This window comes from Schistocerca cancellata, chromosome 5 (assembly GCF_023864275.1).
Source record: "Schistocerca cancellata isolate TAMUIC-IGC-003103 chromosome 5, iqSchCanc2.1, whole genome shotgun sequence".
Taxonomy (NCBI): Eukaryota; Metazoa; Arthropoda; class Insecta; order Orthoptera; family Acrididae; genus Schistocerca; species Schistocerca cancellata.
This window is the reverse complement of record NC_064630.1, coordinates 658,344,251-658,361,626: the sequence shown is the minus strand read 5'-3', so window position 1 is coordinate 658,361,626 and position 17,376 is coordinate 658,344,251.

Below are 17,376 nucleotides of genomic sequence, written 5' to 3'. Positions count from 1 at the left end.
GAATGGAATGTCAAATGAAAGCTGAAGAAGTCAGTAAACACCACAACATATTATATTTCAGTTGTTTTACTTGTATTAAAAGTTACAGACAAACTGTAACAGTATTTTATACAGATGTGTCACGATTCTAATTTCACCTGTTGCAAACGTAAGGTGAAGACAGCTTAAGTTACCCAGTTTCTTACCTAATTATCGCACATGGTGCATATCCAAATTGTAAGCTGATATAATGACTAGTTTATTGACTGTCCAAATGGAAGTTAGTAAAAAGCTAATTAAGTAATAAACAGAGGAGGTTATGTACTTTCTAAAGACATAAATAAACAGAAGGCGAAAAAGCACTCCATTAAAGCTGTGTATATTTGTTCGTAAGATTTTACTTAATGATTGTTCATAATGAGCTACGATTTGATCGTGAATTGCGTTCGTGATAGCCCGTCCACTGTCAACTTCTAGTCAGTTTACGGAAGTACAAAAAGGGCTTGTGGAAAAAATTCAGTGGGCTTCCCCATCACTTTAGAGAGTGCGGAGAAATTCGCGGCTGTCACGGTGGCAAAGCTCCAACCGGTAGCTTTTAGTTGCGGTGTTTAAGAAAGACAGGAGGCCACACCTCAAGGGCGGTGATATGTCGTGGAGAAATCTAGAGGTTTTCGGCCCAACTTAGCTCTCCTTCCATCACTTCCTATGAGTAAGTGTCGTATTAGCGTTTGCGCTGCTTTCGCTCTGTGCAGCTAACGATTTCCGATTATTCTACATGGTGAGTTGGCTCTTTGTAGCAAATTTCTTCTTGGTCACGAGTCGATCTTCTCCATTATATAATATGCAGATTCATGCTGCTCAGACATTCAAAAGTCATTTGTTTCTTGAGTAGCAGTCTACCACATAGCATTCAGGTGCTTCAGCATTTATGCATTGCTTTCAAAATAGGCACGAATTGTGTCACTCTCCTGATTAATGTAACTCTGTTGGTAATTCCATGATCAGTTGTTCTTTTAATCATTTAATTGGTAAACTGCTACTGTGTTTTACCTTGATCTGTGAGTGACTTCATAAAGATCAGTAAAGTAATGGTAACTTTTTGGAATATTTTCAGTTGGGCTACAACTATCTGACGAGCCGATCCTTTTTCTCATTATAAATGTCATCAGTCGGTTCTGTATGCACTTGCTGTGCCAGTGTTCAGGTGTAAACAATGTGCCGTTAAAGGAACATTTTTGATTAACCACGGAAGTTAATTGTTTCATTCACTTTTATGAATTTTTTTAGTTGGCTTTTGTTAATTAAATCTCACCTGCACCTGAAATGAGCAGCGTGATTTTCTATAATTGCCAGTGTCACTCCGTGCTGGTGTAAATCTATGAGGTGTAGAAGAGCTTGTGGATTGTATTGTGTTTTGTGTTCAAAAGAGTGGCAGCTAGCTTGCACTGACTACTGCCGAACCCCATCACACGAAACACAACAAATGATACACATAAGCTGCAGATTACAAATCATTTATTAAACGCGAGATGTAAAACTTTTGCTTCCGTTTTACTGTTTTCCATTGCAACACAAGTCTCGTCAACGAGTTACGGACAGAAAACCTCTACTTGATTAGTTATTTTACGTAGGATCAGATATTTCTCGACTTCTCGGCAAGACGTTTCGCTAAAGTATGACGGGGAACTAGTTTTCTGCTTCGCGAATCGACCTTTATACATTTGAAGTACCACGAATTTCTATAACTTGTGTCTGTCGGAAACTCCACGTTCTTTTTTGAACAGAGAGGGTAAAAATTTCGGTTTTCTCAGCATTTTTTAAATTGCGTTATTAAAACACGTTGAGACTTTACCATTCTTTAGTCTCTTACTATGCTCACACATCTCCAGAGCGTGATTTACAATCATTTTAAAATTTACTTATAAATGAAGGACTTTCACTGCCTAAATAAGATTGCAACAGCAGTGTATCTTCTCTTTCCAGTATTGGGAAATTCCTAGCTTTCTTCATGAATTTTTTACTTTACGCTGTGGTGAAATGATCAATAATCCCTGTCTTTATACTAAAACGTTTTCGACCTAGGCGATGAATCCATTAACGTCCCAGTCGATCCTTGGCAGTTTGAGGTCTAATCCAGCTAATGTTCTATATTACAGTGGCATTGGGTGACCATTACAAACATCCAATGATTAAATTGATTTCGCCAAGACCTGTTAGCAGTACCTAGGTAATTTCACAGTTTGACCTCAATCTCGAATACAAATGGTTCAAATGGCACTAAGCACTATGGGACTTACCACCTGAGGTAATCAGTCCCCTAGACTTAGAACTACTTGAACCTAACTAACCTAAGGACATCACCCACGCCCATGCCCGGGGCAGGATTCGAACCTGCGACCGTAGCACCAGCAAGGCGCCAGACTGAAGCGCATCGAACAGCTCGGCCACAGCGGCCGGCCCTCAGTCTCGTCAATGAATTCGTCACCTGAAATGAATACTGTCACTCCAGTGGCGTCTAATGTATTATTTCGACGTACGTTTCGAATTTCGTCAAATATTTCGGATCTTTCTACTTCGGGTTTCCCTCTATCTCTTATTTATTAGACTGCCCATTTTACTACGCTCCTTTGGTAAAAATATATACTCTCTTCTGCATGTGCGACACATCCACTGGTGAAACTTTTACAATCAAATTCCATAGATGGATCAGATTCTCATTTTTCTGTACTTATCTGGAAGTCCGATCAGAGTGATAAAAACTGTGAAGTTTTTCCAGGGATTTTATTTCCCTATAGTTTTCGTAATATCGTATAAATCTGCCTAGGAGCACATTTGTGTATACCATCCATGAAATATTTGCTGTCGATTTAGATGACATCGACTGTAAGTTTATTGCTGTCACCCGCGAATATGCGAGTATTTTCCATGGTCACATTTCGCGCTAAGACTCCTAGGCGACAGCAGGTCCTATTTTCAACTGTAATATGAATGCACCTATTGGTGAGAGCACGTTAGTTCCTACTAAGACTGAGTAACCAGTTCGCCTTGGCGATTCTTTTTACTTTATGGAATGTCTGGTACAGCATCCGTAGGTAATACTTCGAAAGAAAAAGAGTTGCAGGGTAATTATTACTTCATTGACGCAATTCAGTGTTCTGGGTCATTATCAGAAACACTGCGAGAAAAAAGGAGTACTGTTCGTCAGGATATGGCCCTGTGCTGCAGAGCTATACAGGATATTAAAATATTTTCTAGAGAATGGTGGAGACAGTTTTGCGTACTTACAGGAGAAAGAAAGGTACAACTCAGCAACTGGGAGCTGTGGTGCAGGGAAAACCACAAAAAAATGTTATGCAAAAATGGTTCAAATGGCTCTGAGCACTATGGGACTTAATTTCTAATGTCATCAGTCCCTAGCACTTAGACCTACTTAAACCTAACTAACCTAAGGACTTCACACACACCCATGGCCGAGGCAGGATTCGAACCTGCGACCGTAGCGGTCCTGCAGTTCCAGACTGTAGCGCCTAGAACCGCTCGTCCACCCAGGCCGACAATCTTATGCACGCTGCGAACCTTACCTTAGACTCTGTGGAATCAGCTGAAAACCAGTGGTAGTATAAGAGGACAATTACATGTTTGCAGGAGACATGGCATAATCTGCGCACTAAGCAACAGCTTGATCCAAAGAGAAGTTAAAATACCTCATGCAAAACATATACTGCATGTGCTGTCAGTTGACGAGATAACCTACTCACAGGGGAAGCAGACCGATGTTCTATTTGGGACTAGCAGTGTCGCAGTTCTTTGCTGGTGAAGCAGCTACCACATATACCAGTGAAGAATATGTGTTTTAAGTAACACGCAGCATTAACTAAATATCAGTGCATACCGACAGTTATCAGTAGAGTGGTTAAAGCAATATTATAGGTGTCATGAAATTAAATTTAAGAACCTACTTCATCTTGTACAATGTTCTTGTAAGGAACAACTGATGTGGAGAATTCTTACCTGGTAGTAAAATATTGTTAAAAACTTGGATAATTTTGGATATGCATGGTTTTTATGTTAGGTGTACAGTCCTTAGTACAATGACTTGAGACATGATGATACTCAAATGAACATGCGAAAACCTTGTAGCACAGAGTCGGAATACACTCCTGGAAATTGAAATAAGAACACCGTGAATTCATTGTCCCAGGAAGGGGAAACTTTATTGACACATTCCTGGGGTCAGATACATCACATGATCACACTGACAGAACCACAGGCACATAGACACAGGCAACAGAGCATGCACAATGTCGGCACTACTACCGTGTATATCCACCTTTCGCAGCAATGTAGGCTGCTATTCTCCCATGGAGACGATCGTAGAGATGCTGGATGTAGTCCTGTGGAACGGCTTGCCATGCCATTTCCACCTGGCGCCTCAGTTGGACCAGCGTTCGTGCTGGACGTGCAGACCGCGTGAGACGACGCTTCATCCAGTCCCAAACATGCTCAATGGGGGACAGATCCGGAGATCTTGCTGGCCAGGGTAGTTGACGTACACCTTCTAGAGCACGTTGGGTGGCACGGGATACATGCGGACGAGCATTGTCCTGTTGGAACAGCAAGTTCCCTTGCCGGTCTAGGAATGGTAGAACGATGGGTTCGATGACGGTTTGGATGTACCGTGCACTATTCAGTGTCCCCTCGACGATCACCAGTGGTGTACGGCCAGTGTAGGAGATCGCTCCCCACACCATGATGCCGGGTGTTGGCCCTGTGTGCCTCGGTCGTATGCAGTCCTGATTGTGGCGCTCACCTGCACGGCGCCAAACACGCATACGACCATCATTGGCACCAAGGCAGAAGCGACTCTCATCGCTGAAGACGACACGTCTCCATTCGTCCCTCCATTCACGCCTGTCGCGACACCACTGGAGGCGGGCTGCACGATGTTGGGGCGTGAGCGGAAGACGGCCTAACGGTGTGCGGGACCGTAGGCCAGCTTCATGGAGACGGTTGCGAATGGTCCTCGCCGATACCCCAGGAGCAACAGTGTCCCTAATTTGCTGGGAAGTGGCGGTGCGGTTCCCTACGGCATTGCGTAGGATCCTACGGTCTTGGCGTGTATCCGTGCGTCGCTGCGGTCCGGTCCCAGGACGACGGGCACGTGCACCTTCCGCCGACCACTGGCGACAACATCGATGTACTGTGGAGACCTCACGCCCCACGTGTTGAGCAATTCGGCGGTACGTCCACCCGGCCTCCCGCATGCCCACTATACGCCCTCGCTCAAAGTCCGTCAACTGCACATACGGTTCACGTCCACGCTGTCGCGGCATGCTACCAGTGTTAAAGACTGCGATGGAGCTCCGTATGCCACGGCAAACTGGCTGACACTGACGGCGGCGGTGCACAAATGCTGCGCAGCTAGCGCCATTCGACGGCCAACACCGCGGTTCCTGGTGTGTCCGCTGTGCCGTGCGTGTGATCATTGCTTGTACAGCCCTCTCGCAGTGTCCGGAGCAAGTATGGTGGGTCTGACACACCGGTGTCAATGTGTTCTTTTTTCCATTTCCTGGAGTGTAGATGTGGTTTATGGTAAACATCTGATTTTTGAGGACTAGCTCTCCACGTGTATGTGAGTGCTTTACCATTTCCTCAAGGAGATTAAGCTCTTTGCCTTTAGAAGCTTGGTCCGAGAACTGAAGCAATTGTAATGAGTGTGGCGGGTGCCCGCTTCCTTTAAAATGTTCAGCAAACTCTGAATCCTGCTTGGCTTCACACCTGTTAGTAAGCATATGTTCGTGGAACCAAGTTACAAACATTCTGCTTATGTGTGCAATGTAAACACCCTGGTAGTTCTCTGAGCCAACAACGGCACATGATAGACGCAGCGCGTGCAGGAGCGGCAGCTCAGAGCAGCGTGCTGAGAATTAGCCTGCGGCGACGGGCAGCCCGCCGTCCGGCTATCGATCACAGGGGCCAGCAGCGTGGAACAGCCCCGCTGGGTTCCCACGTCACGGCCACGGCCGCCGGAGGTAACACATGTTTATGAAGCCTCTGGGGCTGCGAGGCGCGCCGAAATTCGATCAAGCAAGGTGTGAATAGCTCCAGGCTCTGGAACGCACAAAGGGACAACAACGCGCAGAAACAGTAGCATACGGCACACACGGACAGAGCAATTTATTTCCTATTTCTTGTGCTGTAACGGATATACGAAGTATTACTCGTAAGCCCGCCGAAGGCGTTGCAGAAAAAACACCCAGGTAAAAAATGAATACCCGTGAACAGTCTTCTGCAACGGAGTTAGTTTGGAACGTGATATCTCTTGAATCCTGAAACGACAAAAATAGTGAAACTTCCTGGCAGATTAAAACTGTGTGCCCGACCGACACTCGAATTCGGGACCTTTGCCTTTCGCGGGCAAGTGCTCTACCAACTAAGCTACCGAAGCACGACTCACGCCCGGTACTCACAGTTTTACTTAGAAGTAGAGCACTTGCCCGCGAAAGGCAAAGGTCCCGAGTTCGAGTCTCGGTCGGGCACACAGTTTTAACCTGCCAGGAAGTTTCATATCAGCGCACACTCCGCTGCAGAGTGGAAATCTCATTCTGGAAACATCCCCCAGGCTGTGGCTAAGCCATGTCTCCACAATATCCTTTCTTTCAGGAGTGCTAGTTCTGCAAGGTTCGCAGGAGAGCTTCTGTAAAGTTTGGAAGGTAGGAGACGAGATACTGGCAGAAGTAAAACTGTGAGTACCGGGCGTGAGTCGTGCTTCGGTAGCTTAGTTGGTAGAGCACTTGCCCGCGAAAGGCAAAGGTTCCGAGTTCGAGTCTCGGCCGGGCACACAGTTTTAATCTGCCAGGAAGTTTCATATCAGCGCACACTCCGCTGCAGAGTGGAAATCTCATTCTGGAAACAAAAATAGTATCTGAAGGCTGATGGCCTCAAAAGGTCACAGCAATTTGAAAGTTCTGAAAATTAATGTTCATGCACTGAGAGCGCCACAGTCAAATTCCAGAAGAGATATGCAAATGTTTAGGTCTATCGTATTGACAATTAAATACGCAAGTGCTACAAATTGCTATTGCTGGTCATGGCGTCGAATGTCACATCCCCTCGGAGTAGAGCCGCGAAGGGTGTGGGTCGGAAGATGGCAGACCTTGGAGGTGAATGTCGACAAGGACGACGTCGTCGTCGTACTGACGGACCCAGAGTGAGATCCCCATTACGGCCACGCTTCCGCAATCGGCTCCAGGTTCAGGAAATTCACTTGTAGCACAGTGTCAAGCATAGACCAGGTGCCAGCCTAAGTGTTGCCCAGGTGCCAGGATACCGAAGGTGCTACTTTCAGTCACGTGGCTTGCAGAGGAGAAAAGGTGGGGGGAGCCAGCGACCTCTGGCAGCACTTGGGTTGCTGCATAGTGGCTGGGTGCAACTATCCCTTATCTGTCCTGTGAAGAGCTCTCTCCAGATAGGTCCGTGTCCGCGCTAACCTTCTGTGTTGTTGGTTGCTGACTGAGCAGGCGTACGGCTTCCGCACAGCACATACACCACGATGGTGCCAAAATGATACCCCAGTATGTCCATGCCAGAAGGATATCTTGATTAACCTTTCATCCTTACACAAGCATGTCCACAATATTTTTGATACACCTTAAAGTCATTTCTACAGATGTCGGTCGGTTGTGTGTTACTGAAATTTTGCTGGTAGACACCATAACACAGCATACTGAGTAGTGAGTAGATGTGCATCTGCATATTATTGCTATTTGTTAGGCTTCGAGGAAGTGCAGATCATTGGCCTGAGGGCCATGTGATTATCACACCAACTGGTCGCAAAGATAGTTGACGGTAGTGTCATGACTGCAGAATGAATGGTGACAGACTCAGGGCAAAGCTGCAAGAAGAAGAGCAGGTATGAGTCCTTCCAGAAGGGCTGCACCATGATAGGATCGTAGGTCTGTTTGAATAGCTCTGAAGGCTAGACAGATGAGAAAAACTGAAAGCCAAGCTGAGATTAAAAGTACATCGTGGATCGTTGGTAACTAATTGTGGATATCTGTGTCAAGGTCTCGTGTTGTCATGTGTCGTGTACAGCTTACACATATCACTGACCGCAGAGTTTTGTGGTAAAGAAGTACAGCCAACTGAAACATTTAGTGGCGCTCCGGGGTTTTCAGCGATGAGTCTCGCTTCTGTTTGTTGTAGTCAGATCGGTGGTAAGGTATCAGTAGATGACCTGCTGAAATTAAAGAGGGGGCTGATATTCCTGGAACCCACGCTTCTCCAACACCTACAGTCACGATGTTGTGTTACTTCTTTATATTAACAGACCTCATTGGTAATTGTTATAGGGTCTAGAGTACCATGCGGCTTGTTGACCAACACGTCAGTTCGCACCACAAACGCGAAGGGATGCCTGTCTTCTCCATTGGTTTGTCCATGTCACATTATCCTCCAACTACCAATCTTCATGCGCTTCAGTCACAGCAAAACATTCCTCAAGATGATACTCGGAGAAAGTTTTCTTCTCTACTATAACGACTTTAAGACTGCGTTAGTGCCAATAAGGACCAGGCCTTAAACTACTGTTGCTGATAGACATCAGTTCTAAATGGAAGCAAATACTAGATGTTCATTACTGCTTCTGAGATAAACAGAATTTGATTTATATCGGGCTGGGATTTCAAAGTATAGCACTCCATTTTCCTTCATTGCATCTGTGTTTACGTCGCAAGCCCTCATGCAACTTACAGTCTCATGTGATGTATATATTACAATAACATAATATCGCCCGTTCCTATTTCATTTGCAGATGGAATATGCAAAAAAGGACTGCCAACATATTTAAGTATCAGAACGCATTTCCCTATTTTTACTGTACATATTATTCCATGAGATCATTGTGGGCGGATGTAATAGGTTCCAAGAACAATCAGGTATGTATGTTTGCAGAAGTTAAACTGTACGCCAACATCTTAAGTTATGATTAGTAATGTAGAGACTATACACTGTGTGATCAAAAGTATCCAGATACCTTGGTGAAAATGATTTACAAGTTCGTGGCGCTCTCCATCGTTAACGCTGGAATTCAATATGGTGTTGGCACACCCTTAGCCTTGATGCCAGCTTCCACACTCGCAGACATACGTTCAGTCAGGTGCTGGAAGGTTTTTTGGGGAATGGCAGCCATTCTTCACGGAGAGTTGCGCTGAGAAGAGTATCGATGTCGGTTGGTGAGGCCTGGCACGAATTCGGCGTTCCAAAACATCCCGAAGGTGTTCTGTAGGATTCATATCAAGACTCTGTGCAGGAAAGTCCATTACAGGGATGTAATTGTCGTGTAACCACTCCGCCACAGGCCGTGCATTATGAACAGGTGCTCGATCGTGTTGAAAGATGCTGTAAAGGATGAGCCAGACAATAGGGGATTTTACTTTATTATATGAACCTCCAACCGGTAACTTCGTTTTTCCATTACGGCCAAGCCACGGCCGGCAGTGTTAGCTGCCTGTAAATTCTTTCGTCCCACGGTTTAGTAACAGGAAGTCAGCACCGATGAAGGGCACCTTGTTCACGCGCCTCTCTCGTGTGCTGACGAGGTAACGCCGCTCCAGGCGTCGCTTAGCAGGCAACGCTCTGGAAAGTTCCATGCCGCCCGCACGGATTGCTCGGTCCTGACCAATCAGGGCGGGGGAAGCCGCGTGGTGCGTCGAACATACCCGGCCGCCCGTCGCCGGGCTCGCTCTCTTGTATTCTTGCTCACCCGCGAGTCGGATGCGCGCCCTGTAGCGTTGTACATCTCTCGCTTCTCCCGGTGCTGCGGCACTGTGGACTTAGTTTTGACAGACAACCACTTTCGGTAGCTTCGCGAACAATGTTCGCCAAATTGTAAGCTCTGGCTCACCCTCACCTCCATAGGCCCATGTAGCCCCTTTTCATCATGCTTTAGCCAATAAATGGCCTTTCTCTAAAAATTAGCCTATTATTCCACAACGCCCACCGCCTGCCCATACCCGCCATCCTGTACAATGCAGTCGCCATCCCCAATTGCTCTTCAACATTGGGAAGCAAGAAGGTGCTTAAAACATCCAAGTAGGCCTGTGATGTGATATTGCCACGCAAAACCACAAGGGGTGCCAGCCCACTCCGTGAACAACACGACCTAATCATAACACCACCGCCTCCGATATTTACTATTGGCGCCACACACGCTGGCAGATGACATTCCCTAGGCATTCGCCATATCCACACCGTGCCATCTGATCGCCACATTGTGTACTCTGATTCGTCACTCCACCAAACGTTTCTCCACTGTTCAGTCGTCCACTGCTTACGCTCCTGACACCAAGCGAGGCGCCGTTTGTCATTTACCAGCGTGATGTGTGGCTAATGAGCAAAGTTTTCTCATCTCCACCTAACTGTCATAGTACTTGCAGTGGATCCTCATACAGTTTGGAATTCCTATGTGATGGTCTGGATATATGTCTGCCTGTTACACATTATGACCCTCTTCAACAGTAGGCGGTCTCTGTCAGTCGACAGATGGGGTCGGCCTGTACGCTTTTGTGCTGTACGTGTCCCTTAACGTTTCTAATTCACTATCACGTCGGAAACAGTGGATCCAGGGATGTTTAGGCGCGTGGAAATCTCGCGTATAGACGTATTACGCAAATGACCCCAACCACGTGACTTCGTTCGAAGTCCGTGAGTTCCACGGAGCGCCCCAATCTGCTCTCTCACGGTGTCTAATGAGTCCTGAGGTCGCATTTATGGAGCACCAGGCAGTAGTTGGCATCACAATGTACCTAATATGAAAAACGTACCGGTATGTTTTGGGAGTGTCCGGATACTTTTGATCGCATATTGTAGCTTGAGTAAAAACCGAAGTTTTAATTGATAGTTTAAATACTATGAGGGTACAACTGCTGCAGCTGATGACTGCCTCAGATACCTGTCACAGTTCCTACATATACAAACTTAACGGTTGATGTTTTGAAATATTTACATTATAAGCGTGTACACAAGATGAAAATGAACATATCTGATAATTAAATACTAATAGTTACAAAAATTAAAACGTAATTCTATGTAGATTCCTGAATACTCAGTGTTAAATTTCTTTTATATTGTAATTTAATTTGCTAAAGCATTGTTCAAAAAACTGAATAGTTATTTTGGAGTGATTATTAAATACAGTCATTCCACATACGGATGTTAACTAATATTTTAACTATCGTAACAGACATTAATACATTTGCCATCCAGTTTTTGGTAATGAGCAACTTACTAGCGAAAAAGTTAAATGGTTTGCAAAACTGTTCCGAAACAAGTTAAAAACCTCTACTGTTAAATTTGAACTAATTAAAGTTTTTAATGTTATCAATTTATTAACGCCGTTATTGGTTCACTGAACATTCAAGTAGGGGAGAACACAAACTGAAAAGGACCAACACCTTCAGGAAAAATCGTAACCAAAGTTGGACTTGACGCTCGCAAATTTAAATAGAAACTACAGAAGCAACTACAACAAGCAAATATCAATACAAAACAAAGCACTCAAGAAATGTATAAAGCACTAGAAAAATGCATGTAACAAGCTCACAAAGACACAAGCAAAGAAGAGCAAATGAAGAAAACCCGAAGCGAATTAAGCCCGAGTACCATATAGCTAATCGACCACAGATCTATAATGTTAAAAACTAGAGATATATCAGACGGGAATAAAGGAAAATACGCAAAACTGGTCAAAATAACGAAAAGGGAAATACGGAAAGATATCCGCGAACACAGATCAACAACAACGCGACAAATACTAGAAACAATCAATTAGAAAGCGTAGATAGCGGCCAAGGGGAAACAATGGATACTAGAAACGAAGAATCAGGCGGGATAGCATCTAAACAGAAGACAGGTTATAATCTAATCAGAAACGGAATTCTGCAAAGCAATATGCACAAGTTCTCTGCCAAACAAAGGCAGAGACCGCAGCCCTGTCGATCCAGACCAAAACACCACTGAAACCATACCCGCTTTAATACACAGTGAGGTCAGAACAATCATCACTGAATTGGAAAGTGGAAAGTCGCCTGGAGAGGACAACATACACAATGAGCTTTTAAAAGAAGCCCAAGATCTCCCAACACCAATCATTACAGAAGTGTTCAACAAAATCATACAATCTGAAGACATTCCCGACCACTGGAAAACAAGTACGATTGTGCTATTGCATAAAAAGGTACAGAAGATGACATGAACAATTATAGTCCCATAAGCCTGATTTCTAACCTATACAAACTGTTCACGAAAATACTAACAACGCGATTAACGAAACACTAGACGAGAACCAACCCTCAGAACAAGCAGGATTCCACCAAGGATATAGCACAGTTAGCCATATTCAAACCATTAATCACATAATAGAAAAATCGGAAGATAGCCACCTCAAAATATACCTGGTTTTTATTGATTGCAGTGAAGCATTCGATACCATCAACACCCAAATATACTTCAAGTACTAAGAAATCAAGGAGTAGAAGTAAAATACATCGAATTACTAAGAAACATTCAAACCAGCAGCTTCGCTGGTGTTAAAATAGAAAAGACAGCCCAACCTTTCCTCGTGGAAAGAGGAGTTAGACAAGGGGATCCCGTCTCCCCAAAAGTATTTACCAGCATCCTGGAGGACATATTTAAGAAACTAAAATGGAATAAGGAAGACGGAATTTGCTTCAACTGCAAGATATTAACAAATTCGAGGTTCGCTGGCGACATAGTCCTCTTCGCCAAGCTCCTAGGACATTGCAGTTAATGCTCCAGGAGCTTAACGCACAAAGCCAGATGGCAGAACTCACAATAAACAAATCTGAAACGCCGGTAATGACAAATGGATTAGAAACCCCAATATATCTTGAAGTAACGGAATTAATGTATGCATCGCCATATATTTATACCAGGGCCAAATAATATCCTTTAATAACAAAATGATAAAGAAATAAAACGAAGAGTTTCCTTAGCTTGGAAAACTTTCTAAGCATTAAAGTTCACATTGCTAGACAGAACTCTGAATAGGAGGCTCAAAATGCAGGCACTCGAAAGCTGCGTTTTTCCAGTGTTATTATATGGATGTCAGACATGGGCTCTCAAAGCCAAAGAAAGAAGCACTGTGCAGGTACGCCAAAGGAAAATGCAGCGGAAGATCCTAGGCATCTCTCTGAAAGACAGAATATCAAACACCTCGATACACAAGAGGTCAGCAACAACAGACATAGCATAACAGGCTACGAAGACAAATTCAAATGGGCGGCCACGTGCTGCGGCTTCAAGATGACAGACGGACGGCACGAGCTACCACATAGGACCCCTATATCGGCAAGAGACTTCCAGGAAGACAAAGACGCAAATGGTCGGACTTATTCAGAAAACATGCAAGAAGACAGTGGACTAGCATAGCCAGAAACAGAAAGGAGTGGAAAGAAGTAGAACTACAACTAAGTGATGAAGTGTAATTCAAAGTGTGGTGTGCATTAAGTGCGGTACCCTCTTACGCGGACTAGCTCTCCGAGTGACTTTTTAAAAGCAGGCAGCTACCCGTACTTGTAGTACGCCTTGGCCCTCAATTGGACAAGACAGGCTATTTTCATTCATTCATACGTTAGGTATCGCATACACCACGGTTAAAGACTTTCTTCTGTTTCAAGGTTGAAATTGGCGAAACGACCGATCATGTAACTGTTCGTATGTTATATAAATTAGTTCTAAAATATACAGCACTCCAGTAAATGAAGAATTAACAATTCGTACCAAATAGATTCAAGTATAAAGCACCAATTAAATGGGTAGAAAGTGAAATATTAACAAATGTTGTGCAAAGCACAACTTTGTGTGTAACAACAACAAAAAATGTTGAAAATGGCGCCTGCCGCTGTGGCAGAGAGATTCTTGGTGCTTCAGTCTAGAACCGCGCTGCTGCTACGGTCGAAGATTGGAATCCAGCGCCGGGCATGCTTAGGTGATGTCCGTAGGTTAGTTAGGTTTAAGTAGTTCTAAGTCTAGGGGACTGATGACCTCATATGTTAAGTCCCATAGTGCTTAGAGCAATTTGAACCATTTGATTTTGAAAACTGCGGAAAGTGATTACGTTGGTCTCTTGTGTGCAATCCTTCATATGGTTCTCCAATCATTCACTACACTGAAGACCGACAAATAAACATTGAGGGTTCATAGGCACAGAATTTTTTAGGTTCAAGATTCTCCCCAACTTAATGTCTTTGTCTTGAGACGGTGGATGACAGCTAGCCTTAATGTTTTTCGTTACATTTCTTTTAGAGAGTATCACAAACGGCCCTGGAATCCATCTGTTGGGACTGATATATCTTTTTATCATTTTCTTTTTCGATTCATCTGTTGCTTACTTAGAAAACACAGTGAATATAAATACAGACTTAAATAGCTGTTGAAATAGACTAACACAATTGATCGGATACAAATTTCAGAGTAATTTCTGAGAAGGTGTTTCTTGGGTCACTTAGCTTTTTTCCAATATTTTTCAGTTATTATATTGATGTCTTCTTCCGCAGGTGTTTAAAGTAAATCAGAAACATTTACCTGCATTGTAATATGTCATTTTCTTTTTATTTTATTCCGCAATAAGTAATACGAACGTCCCAAATTACTTGCACGACTATTGCATTTGCCTGTTTGTGCTAGGCAGTTTTCCTCTGTTTCCAACAGCGGCTTACATACTATCATCTCTCTCTCCTACATTTTCTTTTTCTTTATTCTGCAATAAGTAATATAAACGCCACAAATTACTTGCCACGATTATTGCATTTGGATCTTTGTGCGACGCAGTTTTCCTCTGTTTCTAGGAAGCAGCGGCTTACATACTACCATCTATCTCCTCTACTTGTAGAGAAATGAGGTTACCGCTGCCTTTGAACTCTCGACCTATTCACTGTTCTCCGAACACAGTGTTACTATTTGCCTCTGGTGTAAGCTATTAAGTACCGCCTCCGCACTGTGGCTACCCTTACTTTAGACAGAGACATGTCCGATGAGGTCTTTGTGTACTGCCACCTACGCAGTACTATTGTCCAGCTACTGACCCGTTCAGAGCGTTAAAATATTTCTTTGGTTGATAACATTATATTATTATTGAGTTGCTTATGCGTTCTCCAACTTCCATGTACTTAATTTTATTTATCTGACAAACCCTATTCTCAGGGCTATATTTTATTTGGACTAATGGAGCTATGGTAATGACATATCACTTCATGTTAATATAATACTGCCGCCTTCTGAAGAAGATAGATTTAAATCTATCGAAACCTAGGTAAAGATTACTTTATCCTTTGCAACTGGTCGGCTGGTTTTAATCTAATTATTACAATACTCTTATACTCTTATCTAATTACTTTTAGTGTGGTGATGATCTGCGAATAAAAAACGTTGTGTTGGTTCCCTGACAAAACAAGACGGAAAGCATTTCGATAGACTAAATTACAACATTTGTAGACATTCTTCACTATTTGGGTTGTAAATGGCTTCAGCTGACACTGTGGATGAATTCAACGAAAAATCTGTGAATAATATTCCCTAGTTATTCTGTCGAGATTAGAAGATTTATGAACGTTACTAAAAAGGAAATTTTTAACAATATATTTTAATCGTCAGTATCGCAATTAGGTAAGTTTAGTGAGAACTAGTTTCGGCAGATTATCCAACATCTTCACTTAGAACATGAGTAGTATCTGTTGGTGACAAAAGAAAGACCACAGCGAACAGACATTAGACGTGCTCTATCTGAAGATGTCTAGATAAAATGGTTAAACTAGTTACCGCTTAATTTATGTGACTGCGATCTTTTCTACAAGGAGATTTTTTAAAAACATTTTATGTTGCATATAAACTTTATGATAGCTCTTCTCCTCCCTAACTACGTCGAGAATTATAACATAAGTTAATGTACAAACAACCAACATTACTGCGATGAAAATCACTAACACTATTACACCCACGCTAAAGATGCCACAGCAAATATTCTCTTTTGTTTAAAGTGAATGTTATTCACAAATATCATCTTTCGTTTCACATGGATATTCGGTTAAAATAGCACGATGTTTCGACTGTCAGGGCAACTAAGTTACTAGGAGTGGAAAACATGTCGTCCACCAGATGGTTCAAATGGCTCTGGGCACTATGGGACTTAACATCTGTGGTCATCAGTCCTCTAGAACTTAGAACTACTTAAACCTAACTAACCTAAGGACATCACACAACACCCAGTCATCACGAGGCAGAGAAAATCCCTGACTCCGCCGGGAATCGAACCCGGGAACCCGGGCGCGGGAAGCGAGAACGCTACCGCACGACCACGAGCAGCGGACCGTCCACCTGACCGACAAACTATTTTCACTGTATAGAACATGATACGAAAGGCGATATCTGGACCTGCTTTATATTCCTAGCATAGAGACTCGGCCAGCAGATTATGCAACTGTAATAGAGAAATCCTTGAATCAGACTTTTTATTTAACATTGTTCTTAAATGAATTTTGCTGGCAGGTTAATACTATGAGCCGACCCCAGACATAAACAAGGAGCCTAGCTTTTCATGGGCAAATGTTCCATCATCTAAGTTGTCTACATACGACAGCCTACCCGATGTGGCATACTGCTATAGTCTGCCATAAAGTTCTAAAACAAAGCACAATCCGCTACAGAGTGAAACATTCATTCTATGAACAACTGATAGGCTTTAGCTAAGCTGTTTCTCAGCAACATCATTTCCACCGGTTTGCTGCTTTCGCAAGACATGCGAGGCAGCTTCTGTCAAGTTTGAAAAGTAGAAGAGAGACATTTGGCGTAACTAAACCCTTAGAGGTTGTCTCATTTGGTAAGAGCATTTTCGGAAATAGGGAAGGTTTCGAATTCGAGTCCCGGTCTTTCACTCACCCTTGCCCTGTCGGGGAATTTCAAAATTAATATTTTCTTAGAGCAGCCAACGAGTGGTGTCTATATTCTTCCCATAAGGCTAAGCATAATCACCGCATGGATGTGGAAGGATGGACTGTATGCGGGGAAGAGATAGGCAGATACGACTTTCTACATTCATCATTCTTACAGTCATTACTTTGCCTCTTACAAGGAAAGTATTTGCAATCGGATTTGCAGGGCCGTTACGTGCCCCTAAATGCGCTGGTCGGTGCCATTTTTCTGCAAGACTTTTCAAACGTGCTCTAAATGTCCCTGTAAATGTCACTGTAGCAGTCAAAAGCAATGAAAATATCTTAACTATAAATGAATTGATAATATCAGAAACCACTTATGTCCAGTAACACAATTTTTTCTGAAGCAACAACGTGATTATCAGAAGGACCAATAACTGAAAGTTGTTAA